This window comes from Ursus arctos, unplaced genomic scaffold (assembly GCF_023065955.2).
Source record: "Ursus arctos isolate Adak ecotype North America unplaced genomic scaffold, UrsArc2.0 scaffold_4, whole genome shotgun sequence".
NCBI classification, from domain to species: Eukaryota; Metazoa; Chordata; class Mammalia; order Carnivora; family Ursidae; genus Ursus; species Ursus arctos.
The window spans coordinates 73,382,019-73,396,139 of NW_026623056.1; the positions used below are offsets into that span (position 1 = coordinate 73,382,019).

The 14,121-nt window shown below is 37.2% G+C and overlaps 1 pseudogene; it reads left to right on the top strand.

The window, feature by feature from the left end:
- Positions 1-2,494: 2,494 nt before the first annotated feature.
- Positions 2,495-3,297, top strand: LOC113256085 (40S ribosomal protein S4-like; annotated as a pseudogene).
- Positions 3,298-14,121: the final 10,824 nt, after the last annotated feature.

A 14,121-nucleotide genomic window follows, 5' to 3' on the forward strand; every position in this document is an offset into this window, starting at 1 on the left:
TACAAGTTAGTAAGTAAAAGGACCATAGTCAGATAATATTCTACTGGAAATATAAAGTTTTTGTGACCTGTTTTTTGTTTGTTTGTTTGTTTGTTCAGTTTGTTTTAGTTCAGTATGTTTATGCTACTCTGCACTTTAAGATAACTTAAGTCTCCTACCTCTTTCACCTTTTCCTCATTTTAAATCACAGTGAAATCTTTGCTTGAATCTGAACCATAATATGATTTTACTTTTACTTGTTATAGACAAGCTCATACACAAAAGCAAATAAATACAAAAATCCCACGGCCATGTTCATTTGTGCAGTCTACATCTGGTTGATACAGAATATTTTGACACTGATATTTTCAAGATCACCATACAATTTAAAACCCATGATCAAAAATAATGTTAGACCTTTGCAGACCCCTAAAACATTTCAGAAACCTGTGAGTAGCACTTTTGTACATTAATAAGTCCTCAGCAGAATCCATTGAGACATGTAGTGACATCTTCACTTTATATAGATTCTAAAATAAAGATCTGGATAAGTGAAATATGTAACAATATCCCACCACCTAGTTATAATTAACAAAAGTGGGAGTCAGAGTCAGCTCTGTCTGATGCCATGGCCTTTATTCTCCCCATCACTGCTGATCAGTTTTTCCTATTACCTATTTTGATATCTACTCAGTAACACTATTTCACTACTTTGATAAATGAGGCTCAGCATTATGCACAAGCCACCAGACATTTGCAAATATTATATTAAATTCCAAGATAAAATTGACCAAAATCCTTCTAAGTGTCACTAATTATGTCTATGATAACCTCTCAAAATTAAAAGAAAAAATATTTAACTCAGCAGTGCTCATTTACTTCTCTTTTAGACCTACAGTGTTTGAGTTTAGAGCTCCTTTGAGTTGAATCCCAAAGAAAGTCCTGAGATTGGAAAAAAAAAAAAAAGAAAAGAAAAAAGAAAGAAAAAAGAAAAGAAAAAGCTCATAGAAATTTCTATACTGTATAGATGTGCTATGATTAATAGGACTAGGAATTCCTGGCAGAGGGTAGTAGAAAGAGAGAGGAAGGGAAGCTTGAAATTTGCAAGAGGATGATTGCTTATCACAGATTTTTGATCACTTGTTCATCGTCCCATGTTGCATAATCATTGTACCCATCATCAAAGAATGCAACATGACGTTGTTTGAGTTATTCTCCTTTATTCAAGGAGTTTATCAATCAGTCTGTACTTCCATCTGTGTTTTTACTTTTACTGAACTTTTCTCTGTGTTTAGCACCATTAGATTGGAAACTGCTATGGTGAATCTAAAATGGTATGGAGCCAATGGGAAAGCTGTAGCAAAGGCACAAGAAAATTATGAGATATTTGATCTCAATGGCAGTCAATTTGATATCTAGTGTTTAATGGAAAATAAGTGAACATTCTTACCCCTGACTTTTTCACTTTAAAGTGAATTATTGTTATATATTTTCTATCATTAGTTTTTCTTCTAATCTATTTTTTTCTTATAGAAAGCAATTGACTTGGGGGTGCCTCAGTCGTTAGGCGTCTGCCTTCAGCTCAGGGCATGATCCCGGCATTTTGGGATCAAGCCCCACATCAGGCTCTTCTGCTGGGAGCCTGCTTCTTCCTCTCCCACTCCCCCTGCTTGTGTTCCCTCTCTCTCTGGCTGTCTCTCTCTCTCTCTGTCAAGTAAATAAATAAAAAATCTTAAAAAAAAAAAAAAAGAAAGCAATTGACTTGAATAAAATCTCATCTTTTCTGAATCTCAGGATATATTCTGTTTGAATGTGGAGAGTAAGTAATTTTTTTTCCTATAGCTATCTAACATGGGTGTTCTTAAATGCTTCAGGATAAATGTTAGGGCTTCAAAGGTTTTAGTTTAGTTTTTTTTAGTTTTTTTTTTTTTGTTTTTTTGTTTTTTATCTCATCTTTAGCCTGCTGTGAGCCATTTTTCTTAAAGTTGGAAAGTCCATTCCTTTAAATTTAATTGGCATTGACTCAAAACAATGTACCCTAACTTTTGCTGGTATGGTTTATATCAACTATGCCCTAAAGAGTATTAGGATAATTCAAAGCTACATGACAAACAACCAAGAAAGTATTGAATAGACATAATAAATTAAAATATTTCATAGGGTATTTGAGACTAAATCAACAGTCAATTAAAAATGGAAAGAAGCTATTCCACAATGTATAAGTTGAGAAAAAAAGAAATCCTACTATGACAGAAGAATGCTGCTTAATGTTCATAGGAGCACAGATTTGTTACAGGAAAGTAAATATTTGACCTCCTCCACACTGTCAACCAGACACAGTCCCAGACTCATGTCACTAGCATGTCCCTGTGACCAGTTTGAGAATACCAAGATGTGCATGGGGCTGTAAGAGTGATACAGGCCATTGAGGGACAAGTTTTCTGTGGAGAATAAAAACAAAACAAAGCAAGCAAGCAAACAAAACCCAGTAAGTCTTTTTGTGCCTAGTACAGCCATGGTTCATGGTCCCAAGAAGCATCTAAAGCATGTAGCAGCCCCACAGCATTAGATGCTGGATAAACTGACTAGTGTGTTTGCCCCTCATCCATCTACTTGTCCCCATAAGCTGAGAGCATGTCTCCCTCTCATCCTTTTGCTAAGGAACAGACTTAAGTATGCCCTAACAGGAGATGAAGTAAAGAAGATCTGTATACACCGTTTCAACAAGATGGATGGCAAGGTCCGAACTGATATGACATATCCTGCTGGTTTTATGGATGTCATCAGTACTGACAAGACTGGAGAGAATTTCCATCTGATCAATGACACCAACAGTTGCTTTGGTGTTCATTGGATTACACCTGAGGAGGCCAAGTATAAGTTGTACAAAATGAGAAAGACCTTTGGGGGGACAAAAGGAATCCCTCATTTGGTGACCCATGATGCTTGCACCATCTGCTATCCTGATCACCTCATCAAGGTGGATGATACCATTCAGATTGATTTGGAGGGTGGAAAGATTACTGATTTCATCAAATATGGTAATCTGTGTATGGTGACTGGAGGTGCCAACCTGGGAAGAATTGATGTGCTCACCAACAGAGAGAGACACCTTGGTTCTTTTGGTGTAGTTCACATGAAAGTTGCCAATGGCAACAACTTTGCCACCTGACTCTCCAACATTTTTTTTTTTTTAATCATCAAAGGAAACAAACCATGGATTTCCCCTCCCCATGGAAAAGGTATCCACCTCAACCATGGTGGAAGAGAAAGAGACTGGCAGCCAAACAGAACAGTGGTAGAATGGTCCCTAGGTGATGTGATTGGAAGTCTTTATACTTAATTAAAGATCATACAGCATGATAAAAAATATAAACACAAACATCCAACTAAAATTTGTTCTACTTTTTATTGTCACTATATACGGACAATTCCAAATGATGTCAGTCATAAAATGCTCCTCAAGACACTGCAGGTTGTTCCCATGGCCTCTTTCCCTCCGTATGTCACTGACCAGGACTCAAGACTGGAGCCTCCCACCTGTGGTACAAGAGAACTCATTTGACTACAGAACAAAAGTGGAATCCACGGGTCCCGTGGTCATTTTTTCCTCCTTTCCACTCTCATGGGTTGAGAAGGAAAGAGCTGCTGCTTTTTCTCCAGGTGTTACTGAAGTGGATTTCATAATAGTCCATTTTTTTCTTGATAAGGATAGAGAGGGCTAAAACTTGAAGCAAAACTGGAACATCGAGAAATTTGTTCTAGGGAATTGCTCAAGGTACTAATTTCTTAAAGTTTACTTCTTAGTTTGTTACTGATATGGAGAGTTGGGTAAAGAAGAAAATCAAAGAAATGCTTGACTCTTTGATGAAACAGTGCTGCAATGTTACAAATATATTTATGCCTTAGTTGGCTTTGGCTTAGAAAGTGTCTCATTCTCCATTTGTGTTAACCCCTTTCTCAGGTTCAATTTCTTTCCCCCTTTTCTTTCACGTGAGAAAAAAAAGCCACACACTTCAATTTAGGAGCAGTAATAAGAAATAAATCTTCTGGGGCGCCTGGGTGGCTCAGTTGTTAAGCGTCTGCCTTCAGCTCAGGGCATGATCCCGGACTTCTGGGATCGAGCCCCACATCAGGCTCCTCCGCTGGGAGCCTGCCTCTTCCTCTCCCACTCCCCCTGCCTGTATTCCCTCTCTCGTTGGCTGTCTCTCTCTCTGTCTAATGAATAAATAAAATCTTTAAAAAAAAAAAAAAAGAAAGAAATCTTCTGAGATTTTACTTTAATTAAAAAGAACTGTGTCTGCTTATAATCTTTTTTTCTTTCTACATGCAGTGATTCTATCATCAAGGATGCTAATGGACAGAGAAGTGGAATGTGTGCATTTGAATATGGGTACATGGACAAGAACAAATATTAACTTAGTAGTTTTATATTACTTGGGAGGCTCTGTATAACTTTTCCTATTACAATTAGATATCATATCGGGATACTCAATTTTTAAATACATATTTATATTTTCAGAAAGGCAAAGACATTTCTGGAGGGAAAATCCATGACTGTCTTTTTCATTTTCTTTCTTTTTAGGAAGAGTATATAGTTTTTCCTCCAAGTATTTATGACTCAGAAGAATTTCAGAAGCCACCTGTCTAGATCCAGAATGTACAGAGTTAAGAGAGGATCAGTCCCTCATACTGTTTCCTATCATCTGTGACATTGGGAAAGTCCTTGCTGTCCAGGACAGGAACCACTAGCCACCTGTGACTCCTGAATACTTGCAATGTAACTAACGTGGTTAAGTAAAATTTAAATTTTGTCATTTTCATTTGCTTAAACTTAAATGGCCACAGGAAGTTAGCTTGCTCTGGAATATACTTGCTCTGGAAGATGATTTTTCTTCTTGCTATTTAATAATACTGGGAAAAGATACTACTTTCCTATGTATATTTTAGCCAATAAAGACTGGACTGTTCCGTTAATCAGTACACCCTGAAGTTCTAGTAGCTTAACAGAACAAGCATTTGACTCTGCACTGTATGTCCAGTGCTGCTTGGGGCCTGCGCACAGGAGTCTGCTCTGCCTCCTGGATGTCAAGGGCTTCAGCATCGGTGACCAAAAATGTGGATAACTCACAAGGGCTCCAAACTGGCTCCCACCAGAAGTGACACATGGGACTTTGCCTCACAACCCATTAGTCAGAACTGTCACATGGCCCCAGTGAACCCCCAGGAAGGTTTGGAATCTTGGCAGAGCCCAGAGCAGAGAAAAGGGATAATGGTGAGCAGAAGTAATCACTGTTGCTCTGTATTTCACCTGTGTGGTCATAGACACATCAGACTCTCCAACTTCCGGTTTCTTCCTCCCCTTAAGGGGACTATTAAAGGTGATCTCCTAGAAGTACTGTGAGGATTAAATAAGATAATCTGGCAGAAATCGCATCACACAGAATCTGGCTCATAATAAATGCACAATAAAGGTCAGTTCTATTGCTTTTTTCAGTCATTGTTTATTTTTTATGTGGGGTTTTTTCCTTTGACTATCAGTTTAAATGCATGCACGCACCATAATATTATCTATGTGCAATTTCACTTGGTGTTATGTTTGTAAATTTTTTCCTAATAGGATGAAAAGATTATTCAGTGACAGAAAAATTAAAGGAAACATGAAATATAAGTCTTTTAGAATAATTGTTGACACATTTGTTACCTAATAGTGTACCTACTTGGGAACTCAGTTAATATAGAAATGCATATAAAAACTGAAAAAACTACAAAAGTGTAATCTCTTGGTAATGTTTTTTTCTTTACTCTCAGTAGTAAAAATTTTATAAATCTGAAAAACTCTTCAAAATAGAACCACACAGTGTTTTCAGGCATGGTGTGGGCAATTTTAGGGGGGGAAGCAAATGGAAAATTAACCATGTATAATGAATACTTGAGTAAATATTAGAATGAAAATACATTTATATAGCTAGAGGGCAAGTTCCAGCTGCTCCTAGGCATATTTAAATTATGCATTCCTATTTTAGAGGATATGTGACCTTTATATTGTTCTATTTTGGAAATGGCGTCTTTTCATGATTTTGGTAAGAAAATGCCGTGTGTGTTCTTATTTAATTTTGTCTAATCAGATTCTAACTAGTATTTAATAATAATAAGGCTCCTTGCTTAATGTCCTTCATTTTCATGATGGTTCAACAGTGATGGTTACATTCTTTCATATGAGTATGTTAGAAAGACAAAAAACAGAAAAGCTCATCTTAGTTCTTGAAACAACTTGACCAATGTTATGTCTCATTAATGCACCATGAGAGCTGAGAAGAGCTTTAGTCTCATTACGGTGAGGATATTCAGTGCCTTCTGGTGAGTGTTTGATCACAGTAGCATATCGTGGAATCACCCTGACATTCCTCCCTTTTCCACCTGCTTAGATATCTTCATACTGTCCTTAGATATTTACACACTTAGATATCCCCACTGTCCTCTTACACACACACACACACACATACACACACACACACACACCAGTACCTACTCCTTTCTACATTTTCTTTCTTTTTACATTTCTTTGCTGTAGTTCTTAGAATGGAGATTGTTGCCATCCTGGTTTGGACACAGACATATTCCAGAAGGGCCTACGTTATGATGACTTGGCTTCAGCCACCATTTTTTCATTCACAACTAGTTTGAGGCTGAGACACTGCAAAGAATAAGCCAAGTCTGTTGCAAAAAGCTCATCCTTTAAATAAGCAATCCCATTCCAATAAACTGCTATCTGCTGCTCTCCTAACCCACCTTTAATAACTCTATGGTCCTATACCCAAACTTGAGAAAGAAATAAACTTTAAAAATGTGAAATGTGGCTCTAGTTATCTGACACAGTCTTCACCTATGCAAATTGATATCCCTTTTGGTATAATATTTTTAAGCAATATTTCCCAGCATATAATTAGAACTTAGAACTTCATGAAAGTTAGTAAATGTAATATTAATATAAAAGACTTAATTTTTATTTAGATAGAAAACTGAGCTTTCTAGATGCCACTTTTTTTTTTCTAAAGATTTTATTTATTTGACAGAGAGAGAGAGAGAGAGCCAGTGAGAGAGGGAACACAAGCAGGGGGAGTGGGAGAAGAAGAAGGCTCCCAGCAGAGGAGCCCAATGTGGGGCTCGATCCCAGGACTCTGTGGGGCTCGATCCCAGGACTCTGTGGGGCTCGATCCCAGGACTCTGGGATCACGCCCTGAGCCGAAGGCAGACGCTTAACAACCGAGCCACCCAAGCGCCCCACCACTTTATTTTCTGTGTGTTTTGCACGTGTGTGCAACTCACCAGCCTTGTTAAATCACCTTGTTATGCTCAACCTTGCATCTGAAGCACTGAGCCTGGGAGACCATCATTGACAAGAAACAGCTTCTATTTCAAGGCCTTGTAAAATCCATTGCTGTGTCCCTAATTTTCTTGTTACTATTTCTAAAACTAATCGGAATATGTGTTTCTGTCTATTTCAAAATTAACTGCAAAGTTATGTACAACCCAAGGAATCTCTCATTTGTTTCTTTTCCAAGATTTTCAGATCGAACAACAGTCTTTACAGCTGAATTTCATGTTTGCAAAAGCAAGGAAAAAGATAAACAACTATACCACAGTGTGGACAGTGCTTTTGTAAGAAGGGATTGATAGTATCCAATGAAACATTTTAGCAAAATACGCCTTTCAAACCAGTCTATCCTGACAGAAATTTCTAGGCAAAATTACTCATTAGCATTTAATCAAGACAGTCCAGGGCCTTGCAGATGCCTCCAGCAACTGTCAAGATACTATATTTAAATGATGAATAAAGTGACAATGGAAACAAAGGTTCTTCATAGTCTAAAGTGTCAAATTTAGAACAGAACATAAACCGTTAGTCCTAGAATATGTGCATGTGAGGTTAATATTTCCCTGTCAAATTCCAGCACAACTTTAACATCTATTTCATAGTGAGAAGTATATAGAACATAGATTTAAAAAAAGAAACAGTTAAATCCATCTAATGCAAAAGATGCATAGAAGTAAGGTATAATTGTTCATAATAATATGTATACTTTTAGCTCAACCTCCTTTACAGTTATTAGTAAAAATATGAATATTTATAGATTAGATATCAGACTAGGTACAAATATCTTCTCCTTGCCTTCTCAAGGTCTCATTAAATGCCAGAACTTCTAAAGTTTCATGGAGATAAAAAAAGATTTATATTAAGTACATTTTGTATGCATTTTCAAATATATTAATATACATATAAATGTAATATATTTTTGTATTTTTACTCTAACGATAAACTAAGGAATGTGTGTCAGGCAAAAGGTATCTGCACATAACAAAAAGCATATGATCACTTGAAGCAGAAAGTACTGAATATACAGAAATTGGTAGACACTAACATGTTGGAAGGCTAGAAAAGCAGGCTTTAGGTTGGACCTCCATTGTAATGACTCCCCTCCTGTTACTGAAATCAGCATGACAGCTGTTGCACGGCCGACCGACCACAGGCACGCACTTCCTTGTTGGGATCCACCAGAACTGTGGGCCCTATAGAGCAAGTGGGTCTCTGCTTCCGTGCTCAGGAGCACAGAGAATGGCTTGAGCACGCGACCTATCCTACTGTGGCAGGATCACCAGGTTCTTGTCCCACAGAGTCAAAGAATAAATCTCATGGACACAAAAGGGTGAAGTGAAGTGAAAGTTCATTAAGTGAAGGTGAGAGCAGAAAGGAAAGAAAAAGCTCTCAGGAATGAGAGGGGTCCCAACAGGGTTGCCACTGAGGGTTTTTAGGGCCTGTCTTTTATTGAAAACTTGACCAGGAAGCCTGTGGCTTTGAGATTCTTGTGCCCTGTGGGTTTGAACAAGGAAACTGACAACACCCTTAATGACTTACTTCTTTGAGGTCTGGTCATTTTCTGTGATTACAATGTAGCCGCCAAAGGCAAATACTCTGGGGATCCAGGGCCAGGTGATCTGGTCTATTCCCTTATTTCTTATTCACTCAGGCTTAGTGCTCCTGTCTGCCAGAAATAGCTTGAGAGCCTAGTCAGGGGCCCCCTATCTCTCCCCGCCTATACCTTAACCCTTTCCTTACTCACTTCCCCATCAGTTCCCTTTTAATGTAATTTGTACAACCCAAATTGTAAAGGAATTTAGGAAATTTAGGCTTTTGCTTGTTTTGTTTTTGACTTTCTAGCCTCTGTGGTACAGGAGGGCCCAGGAGAAAAGTGTTGGCCTCCAAGCTTAGTGATTCAATCTTACTTGTCTGACACTAATGCTGAACCAGGTATTTGGAAAATTGGGGGGAAAACGGTAATTAAAAGGGAGCAGATTGGCAGATTATCTGCAGCACAGAACACTAAAAGAAAGGATAATTCTAAAAAAAAAAAAAGAAAGAAAGAAAAGATAATTCCTTTCTAGGTAGAACCAGAAGACACACAAACAGAGTAAATATTAAAAAGCAGGGATGTGACATGGGAGAATAATAAAAGTGATACATTAAAAATTAAATTGACAATTCTGGTTTGTGTCACCCTTTCTGCAACTCATAAAATAAAGCTGACTCACTTTATTTTAAAAATGTCTATAATATTTTCCTCTAAGGGACACAGATAGAGGTTCAAAGTTTACATTTCCTTTATTGTGGATCCAATCCTACAGTTTGGTCGAAAGTAATAAATATTTATGTAGTCACAGTATTGTAAACACCAGCAATGTGTTTTTAATGTTAGAAACAATTTATAGTTAAAAATGGAAGCTTAATTATAATTTTAGAATAGGATACAAATACTATATTCTTTCATAATACAAAGAATAAATATTAGAAGTATAACAACAGAAAAAATTCAAAAGAAAAACTCAGGGACTACTTTAATAACCCTTTATAGGGGAGGGGGTGTAGACTAGTCATAAAACTATTCACCAGAATTAATAAAAAAACAATACCGTTAACATAGGTAATTTCTATGAATTGGGATTAAAGATAGAAGAAGAAAGGCTTCTAATTTTCATGCATATGGTCTATCTTATTTATGAACTATGATAATCCCAAACTCTCTTGTTGCCACTGAACTCTCAATTATTCCGTATTTTTTTCACCAAAAGTTTGAGACCTGTTTTTCCCTTTTATACTGACCCCATCCATTAGGAGGCACAGCATGGATAGTTCACCATTCCCTGAACTTTATACTGGCATCATTGCTGTTTTGTCTACTCATTTATGCTGGGGGACTGCACCTATTGCTTGAAGTTAATGACTGCCAATATGTGTGTGAAGCCCACGTTTTATGTCTAGCTCACTGGTTTTCCCTACACTTTAAACTCAGATATAAAGCTTCCTGCTGGTCATCTCTAGCTGGGTGACCCAAGGACACCCGGCACTCATCATACCCAAGGCTGGCCCTCTCAGTTGTTGGAATCACTAGTGACCTAATAGAGCACAGGGTCTTAGTGGATGATGTGGTTTAAAGTGGTGAGGTTTGGAGCCGTCGGCCAAGAAAGAATTCTTAAGAAGACTTTGGTGCAAAAAGGTGGTTTTATTAAAGCACAGGGACAGGACCCATGCACCAGGGTCATGAAGACTGGTTGATCACATACTTCCATGCTGGGAGGGGGTGAAGGATAACATAAGCCTCCAAGGTATTTTGGAAACAAGGTTTCCAGGATCTTGAGGGGGCTAGCTATTGTTAGGAAAAGATCAGTTATTACTGTTAAGTAAAAGCCTATGAATGAGACCCTTCAGATGTTTATTAGGGGGCCATATGCTTGGGGGATGATTACCAGCATATATCTTGGGGGGTAGAGATAAAAAAAACTTTCCAAAGGGATTTTTATATGTTAAAGTAGGCTCACAGGATCCTATGGGGTCAGGATGATGTATAGCTAAGATTGCCTTTTGCTCTTAGCCAAATATTGACATGGAGGCAGCTGAGCTCCTAGAGGAAGGTCACTTTGTTTCAAGGACTTGTCAATGACCATAAGGGCTAAGGAAATTTAACTTTTTTTTTTGCCTTTGCTTCCCACATCAGTGGATACTCTCCCACTCAACCATTCCTTCCTCAGGTCAAATTCTTTTGAATTTTTTCCATGCAAATATTTATTCTTTTTCCCCCTCTACCTTTCTTCATTGTGTTATTTTAGGCTTTCATGTTTTCTGGTCTAGAACCCTACCGTAGAACCCTCTTATATATCTCCTTTCAGGCCTCTGGAATGTCCCATTTTCAACATAGCCATTAGAGGGACCTGCTTAAAATGCAAATCTAACTATGCTTCTTCTCTGCTCTAAAGCTTTCAGGGGCTCCCCTTTCCTAGAAGATATGGGCTAAGCGCCACAATATAACAATAACGTGTCTCTTCATATTATCTATATCTTCAAGCACTTTTTAAATTTCCCCTTTGTATTTTTATTCCCACAATCCCAAATAACTTGCCACATTCTACATATATCCAGATGCCAAAATGTTCCTCTTCTCCATGCCTGGCTTGCCCTCTCACTACCCTGTTCCTTAGGCTTCCTACCTGCTCTAAAAGAGGTTTCCACGACCAGTCCTTCTCCATGCTTAGTAATGTATACTTTCTAAATACATATTATCCTGTATACTTAGCACTCATTGCATTTACCAGAGTCTCTTAGAATAATTTCTTTTTTGTGGGTTTGTTTTTCAGATAGCTAGATTCTTGGGGTCAGCATCTGGGTCCTAATTACCTCTTATCCTGTTTGCACATCAAACAAATGCTTGTCAGATAAATTAATTAGTGAACAAATGACCTACTAATGATTGTTTTGTCAGTGGGGATAACACACCTCTTCCATGTCAAGAGGAATGTTCTTGAGCTGCCAGGATTGCTAAGGTACCAGCATTGCTAAAAAAATATCACAGCTAAGAAATCATTTCCTAAGCATTGAAAATGTTAACTGGTATATTTAATGCAAAAGAGGGTAAACATGAAACTTTTTTCTCATTTTGTTTGTTGCTCTAGTCCTAAGAAAGGCGTTTCTCTGAGCAGGTGCCTCCAGGTGTCAGCCTGCAGGAAGTCATTGAAAACTGGGGCACACCACGGTAGTTTCCATGGAAGCAGAAATTAACCCCCAGGAACCTGTATGTTTTAAGAACCTTCAGGAGCACATCTGGTATAGCCTCCATCAAAGATAACAATTGAGGCAAAATTCTTATTATAAAAGACAAGTAGAAGGAAGAACAGCCACCTTAAGTGTCATTTCCTCTACTGCTATAAATCTTCCTTGGAAGTGCTATGTGTTTTCTATGAATATTCAGAGTAAATAGCCACCCTTTAATTTGATTTTTAAAGTGTTCTTTTCCTAAATCATCAATTATTTTTATTTAAACTATTATATAGTAGTAATAATAGGTATTTAAGATTGATAAACACTTTCTGTCAAATAGTTTATCCATGCTTTTGCTTTTTGCACAAGCTTTTTAAAAAAATATATTTGTAAATATCTTTAGTCATATTTTCTCAGGAAAAGTTTCAATAATTCGGAAAAAGACTGGGTGAAGATTGTCACTCATCATGAAGGAAAACACTGTGTTCTAACAATTCCCATTGTTAGGAAGAATTCTTTAAGGATCATTTCGGGTTTATTTAACAATCTGTGCCACGCACTGTTTATAAGTGTTTTGTACATATTAACTCATTTAAGATTATACATTTGTAAACATGAACTCATTCAATCCTCATAGCAGCTGTCCCTAATAGAAACAATTATCATCTGCCCCTTTTCACATAAAAAAGGAACTCCTGTAAAATCTGCTTAAGAAATCTGTCCAGATCATGTAGTTACAAAGTCGCGAAGCCAAAGGTTGACCTTTATCCATCTGGAATCAAAGTTCAATACACTCGCTACTGTGTCAACTCTTTCTTGTTTCTGCTACAGATAGAGTAGATGGAGATCCCAATTAGCGAAGGCTTAATAAGGCCTGTTTAGATCTCATTTCATGCAAAGATTTAAGATTTGGAAAGAATGAAAAGAACATGAAAGGAATATTTGTCACAAATTCTTCTACAAGTGTTTGTTCCTTGCTCTCTCGTCTGGATCTGCAACTGCTTAAACTCCCCTCTCAGCCTTTTATTTCTGTGCTTTCACTGGAATAACATTGGATGATGAATTTCTACAACATGAAAAAATGATTTTGCTTAACAAGCAGATCCAAAGCAGAAGCTAACTCTTTCTTACCTCTTTCAAAACTGACAATGAGAAGTAGAATTAATGAAACAAGAATTTTTAAGAGAACCGTGTCCTTTTACCTGTATTGTGTCTGTAAAATATTACTAAATAACATTAAATTAAAAATTCCCTTTTTTCCCTGGCTATATCCATTGAAATGTCCCAGGAGCAATTTCAAACCTGTGATTCATCTAAGTATCCAGACTCTTGTTCTTCCATACTACCATTTTCCCACTAAATGGAATCATGACCCCTTGGAGAAATGAATTCATCATGTTTGGAATTGAAAGGTACAGAGTAAGCCTGTAATGCAGTGCTATGTCAGAAGGTAAGACAGCTTTCAAGTTTCATTGGTTCATGACAATGACCCAGAGACTAAATTAACAGAGGATCATATTGGCCAAGTGGCAATAATTTTAGATCAAAAGAATATGGATTGAATTTGCCTTATAGTTAATGTTAAAAAAATCATTAGTCTGTAATGAAATATACACACAAGGATGTTAGTCAACAGTATTGATGAAGATGAAGAGGATAGAATGCATTATGCTGAGTCTTCCTAATCAATTATTTTGTTATCACTAAATTGTTGTGCCAAGAAAGAACATAAAAATTAGTAAATGTAAATAAAACTAAGAGGTTGTTTATCTCTTACCGATTTGAAATCCTCTAGATTGTCGTCTTGGGCACAAGAAGACACGCAAGTTATCTTGAATGCACTTGGATATATTTTTAAGTATCTTTAAAAAGTTTTATGATCTTAAGATTACGAAAGACTGGTGAAATTTTTTCAGGTTTAAAGGCAATTAAACCTACCTTTTTTTAAGAGCCCCGGGAATGTCAGAGTCATTGTGTAATGAGCTTAGTTGATGTAGTCTCAGCTAAACAGTCATTTAACAGGCGAAAATCATGAACAGTCTCTGGAAATGGCA